Raw genomic sequence first — 6,000 nt, forward strand, 5'->3', positions numbered from 1 at the left:
AGACATTTTAAATCAAGGATGGATGAATACTTTATGCGTGATGAAGAAAACAGCCTAAAATGGGGATTGTGGAAAATGAGAAAGCTTGCCACCATTCAGTTGAAAAACTGAACAACTAGTTTATCTCATTTATTAAAAACTGGCACCCTACAGTGCACTACATTTAAAATTATCTCCATATGGGGACAGAGGAAGTAGTACTACTGGCAAATCAAGGATGTCAGTGACTCTAAAGATTTGTTCAGATTTACAGTAAAATGTTGCCTAAAAAAAGGACAGTCAATGGGTTTTTCACAAAAATCAATCAATTTAAAAAAAATTACAACTTAAACTTCAAAAGACCTCATGAAAGACGCCACACGAAGTGAGGAAACCCGGCACGGAGGAAGCCCGGGGTCCCCTTCTGGAGCCAGGCCCAGAAGGAGGACTTGTCGGCGAGCGTCTGGTGGCCGGGCTTGCCACGGAGCCCGGCCGGGCACAGCCCGAAAAGGCAACGTGGGCAACACCTCCGCTTCTCCGTCCCGCGGGCCCACCACCTACGGGAAACAGTGATGGGGTCGGGTGCGCTGCCAGAAGGGTGGCAGTGAAAGCAGAGGGTCTCGACGGACCAGACCCGGGCGACAGAAGCTGGCTTTGGGGACGTGGAACGTCCCCTCTCTGGGGGGAAAGGAGCCGTAGCTTGTGCGGGAGGTGGAGCGTTACCAGTTGGATCTGGTTGGGCTCACCTGCGTCGGCTCTGGAACCTTACTTCTGGATAGGGGTTGGACTCTATTCTTCTCCAGAGTTGCCCAAGGTGTGAGGCACCGGGCGGGTGTGGGGATACTCACAAGCCCCGGTTGGGTGCTTCTTTGTTGGAGTTTACCCCAGTGGACGAGAGGGTCGCCTCCCTACGCCTGCGGGTTATGGGGGGGAAAACTCTGACTATTGTGTGTGCTTATGCACCAAACAGCAGTTCAGAGTATATGGCCTTCTTGGAGACCCTGGAAAGAGTCCTGTATGGAGCTCCTGAAGGGGACTCTTTAATCTTGCTGGGAGACTTCAACGCACATGTGGGCAATGATGGAGACACTTGGGGGGACGTGATCGGGAGGAACGGCCCCCCTGATCTGAACCGGAGTGGTGGTTTGTTACTGGACTTCTGTGCTAGTCATGGATTGGCCATAACAAACACCATGTTCGAACATAAGGATGCTCATAAGTGTAAGTGGTACCAGAGCACCCTAGGCAGAAGGTCCATGATCGATTTTGTTATCGTATCATCGGACCTGAGGCCGTATGTTTTGGACACTCGGGTAAAGAGAGGGGCGGAGTTGTCAACTGATCACCATCTGGTGGTGAGTTGGGTCGAGTGGCGGGGTAAGCCTCTGGACAGACCTGGTAAGCCCAAACGTGTAGTTCGGGTGACCTGGGAACGTCTGGAGGAGGCCCAAGTTCAGGAGGCCTTCAACTCACACCTCGCTGTGGTCTCAAGGTCTTAGGTGCCTCAAGGGGCGGTAACCCTCGAACCTCCTGGTGGACACCGGTGATCAGGGAAGCCGTCCGACTGAAGAAGGAGGCCTTCAGGGAGTTGTTATCCCGGGGGACTCCCGAGGCAGTTGCAAGGTACCGACAGGCCCGAAGGGCAGCAACCTCAGCCGTGGCCGAGGCAAAGCAGCAGTTGTGCGAGAAGTTCGGAGAAGACATGGAAAAGGACTTTCGGGCGGCACCAAAGTTGTTCTGGAAATCTGTCCGACACCTCAGGAGGGGGAAGCAGGGAACCATCCAAGCTGTGTACAGTAAGGATGGGACGTTGTTGACCTCAACTGATGGAGTGTTGGGGCATTGGAAGGAACACTTTGAGGAACTCCTGAACCCGACAACTCTGCCCTCTATGGTAGAGGCAAAGCTGGAGTATGACGGGGGATCAACACCAATCTCCCGGGGGGAGGTCACTGAGGTTGTCAAACAACTCCACAGTGGCAAAGCCCCGGGGGTGGATGAGATCCGCCCGGAAATGCTGAAGGCTCTGGGTGTTGAGGGACTGACATGGTTGACACGTCTCATCAACGTTGCGTGGAAGTCGGAAACAGTACCGAAGGAGTGGCAGACCGGGGTGGTGGTTCCCCTTTTCAAAATGGGGGATCAGAGGGTGTGTGCCAATTACAGAGGCCTCACACTACTCAGCCTCCCCGGGAAAGTTTACTCTAAGGTACTCGAAAGGAGGGTCAGGCCGATTGTCGAACCTCAGATTGAGGAGGAACAATGCGGATTCCGTCCTGGTCGTGGAACGACGGACCAGCTTTTTACTCTCGCAAGGATCCTGGCCCCTCCAGCGTACTCCCAGGCCCCCTGCGTGGGAGTACGCTTATCCGGTCTACATGTGTTTTGTAGATTTGGAGAAGGCGTATGAACCGGGTTCACAGGGAGTTACTGTGGGAGGTGCTGCAGGAGTATGGTGTGAGGGGGTCTCTACTCAGGGCCATCCAATCTCTGTACTCCCAAAGCGAGAACTGTGTCCGGGTCCTTGGCAGTAAGTTGGACCCATTTCCGGTGAGGGTTGGCCTCCGCCAGGGCTGCGCTTTGTCACCAATCCTGTTTGTAATATACATGGATAGGATTTCGTGGCGTAGTCGTGGGGGAGGGGGTCTGCAGTTCGATGGACTAAGGATTGCACCACTGCTTTTTGCAGATGATGTGGTTCTGATGGCTTCATCGGTCTGCAACCTTCAGCACTCACTGGATCGGTTCGCAACCGAGTGTGAAGCGGCTGGGATGAGGATCAGCACCTCCAAATCTGAGGCCATGGTTCTCAGCAGGAAACCGATGGACTGTCCACTCCGAAGTAGGGAATGAGTCCTTACCCCAAGTGAAGGAGTTCAAGTATCTCGGGGTCTTGTTCTCGAGTGAGGGAACAATAGAGCATTAGATGAGCCGGAGAATCGGAGCAGCGGGAGTGGTACTGTAGTCGCTTTACCGCACCGTTGTGACGAAAAGAGAGCTGAGCCAGAAGGCAAAGCTCTCTGTCTACCAGGCCATTTTCGTTCCTAAAGAACGAGATCGCGGATACAAGTGGCCTAGATGGGTTTTCTCCGCAGGGTGGCTAGCGTCTCCCTTAGGGATAAGTGGAGAAGTTCAGTCATCCGGGAGGGACTCGGAGTTGAACCGCTCCTCCTTCGCGTCGAAAGGAGCCAGTTGAGGTGGTTCGGGCACCTAGTAAGGATGCCACCTGGGCGCCTCCCTAGGGAGGTGTTCCAGGCACGTCCAGCTGGGAAGAGACCAAGGGGCAGTGGCGTAGCCACCATAGGGCCAGGGTGGGCCCAGGCGCACCCAGTTTACTCATTGGCCCCCCCTGAGAAAGCTTTGGTGTCATTTAAAAAATAAATAAAAATTATTCACCCAATAATTATCAAAATTATTATTATAATAAAAAAAATTATTCACCCATTGAGAATATCCAAGAATTCAAAGTGAAATTCAACAAATATCGAGTTTAATTAATGTTGTAAATATTACTTTACTTTTACCTATACAGGTATCTATCTTATTTATTTAGTTAGTTATTTATTTTACTAGCTAGGACCGGGAGGGAGGGAAAGGGGAAAAATAAATTAAAATTAAAATACACGTCTGGTGAGACATCTCACTTCATGTTACTCTGAGGTCTGGGGTTACGTAAGTAACCTATAGTTCTCATTCATAACACTCCGTTCGATGTCTCACTATGGGATATTGTAGCTCCCGTATTGTCAGACGAGCTTATCTCGAAGATCACCGATCAACCAGAATTTAACAGGTGGAGTCCCGACTCAACAAGGTGCCCAGCACTGCTCGGGCCACGCTTGGAGCGGAGACGTCCATCCTGTAAAAGCGGACAAAAGTGAGCGGCGAAGACCAGCTTGCCGCTGCACAGATATCCTGGATGGAAACACCCTTGAACAAAGCCCAGGATGTAGCCAGGCCCCGAGTCGAGTGAGCCCGCAGACCCAAAGGTGCTTGCAGATTCTGACTCGTATAGGCCAAAGCAATCGCCTCCACGATCCAGTGGGATAGTCGTTGCTTAGTAACAGGCTTACCCTTGTGAGGTTTAGCCCAGGACACGAAGAGTTGATCTGAAGCTCTTTTGATCTGTCCATATATGTGTGCAAAGCCCGGACTGGACACAATAGATCCCGCTGCTGCTCCCCGGAGGAAACCAGCTCCGGAGGAAATGCCTCAATGTCAATCGGGGTACACGAACCAACCACCTTTGGTGTAAAGGCAGGGTTGGGTTTCAACAACACTCTCGTTTGCCCTGGGGCGAACTGAGTGCATGAGGGATGTACAGACAGTGCATGGATATCACTGACCCGCTTGGCGGATGCCAGGGCCAGTAACAGCACTGTCTTGAGTGACAGATGTTTCATGTCAGCTCCCTCCAGGGGTTCAAATAGGGTCATTTTGAGCCCATTTAAAACCACTGCCAGGTCCCATAAGGGCACCAGCGACCTGGAGACAGGGAGGAGCCTGCGCGCTCCCTTCATAAAACGGCAAACCAAAGGATGTTGGCTAGCCGTCTTACCCTCAAAGCCCACATGGCATGCAGCAATAGCAGCCAGGTACACCTTGATCGTGGAAAAAGCTCTGTGTTTATCGATCAAGTCCTGTAGGAATGATAAAATCACCCCGACAGGACATTGAAAAGAGATGTGCCCTTCTTGAAGGCACCACTCCTCAAACACCCTCCACTTACAGTCGTAAAGAGACCTGGTGGAGGAAGCTCTCGCACTCTGAATAGTGTTTATCACCTTCTGAGGGAGTCCCACTGTATTCAGATTGTACCACTCACGGGTCAGGCCCATAGTGCCCCGTGCTCTGGGCGTGGGTGAAGGATCGCCCTCCCCGCCTGAGACAATCTGTCCCTGCGTGGTGGGAGCTGCCACGGCTGCCCGCACAACAGCTGATATATCCCCGCCAGCCCGTATATTGCGGGCTAGGGTGGAATCATCAGAGTAAGTGTGTGGCGTTGCTCTTTCACTCTGGCCGGAGTTAAGGGGAACAGAACCAGGGGTGGGAGCGAGTACAGAGGACCCGGAGGTCAATCGTGTACGAGTGCGTCCCCGCCTAATGGTGCGTTTAAATCGTGCATTGAAGAGAACAGCTGTCATTGAGCATTTTCTCCCCTTGCGAACAGATTTAACGCGGCTCCGCCGTAACGCACCCACAGCGGACTCTCGATCCTTGGATGAGGAGTCCAGTCTGCATAGAGTGGTGCACCCTTTGACAGTAATTCTGTCCCTAGGTGCATAACACCCGGTACTTGTGTCGTTCTCAGAGAAAGGAGACGTCTGCCGCTCCAAGGGATCAGTTTGTGCGCCAGTGTGTGTGACTGGAGACAACGCAAACTCCCCTGGCGGTTCATACACGATATCGTGTTGTCTATCCTCACGGGGACATGAAGTCCTCTGAGAGAAGGCAGGAAGCATTTTTGGGTGGGGAACACCGCTAAAAGCTCCGGGTAATTTACGCGTGCCCGCTGGAAGTCTCTGTTCTAGAGACCTCTCACCGGGCGACCTTCGTAAGTCCCCTGTCAGCCCGTCTGACCTGCGTCCGTGGTGACCACCTTCCGTGAAAGGACTGCACCCGTAGGCGCGTCCCGTACTGGAAAAGTCGGGTGTAGTGCCACTACGCATTTCATAATCACCAAAACTCTCCATAAGCCGTGGCGTTCGGGGTTTTGTTTTATTATGAGGCGCATGTTGAGTGGGTGCTTTACGAGGACATTTTCCTCCGTAATCTGACTCCGCTCGGTGGGCTTTATAGATAAAACCCTTCTTTCTAGGAGAGAGAGAACCTTTCTCTCCAGAATGTGGGTTGACTCTCTCTGGGTTTGTGAAAACAGATAAATTATAACTGTTTTGAAAAGCCCAGGCAGACATCGTGAGTATCTCCTGCTGTATGCTCCTTACGGCCCCTACACACGGCGGCGTGCGTTGCCGCTTGGCGGTGGGCATGTCTTGAGCTTGGGGAATCAACGCGAGCAGC

This window comes from Pseudochaenichthys georgianus, chromosome 5 (assembly GCF_902827115.2).
Source record: "Pseudochaenichthys georgianus chromosome 5, fPseGeo1.2, whole genome shotgun sequence".
NCBI lineage: Eukaryota > Metazoa > Chordata > Actinopteri > Perciformes > Channichthyidae > Pseudochaenichthys > Pseudochaenichthys georgianus.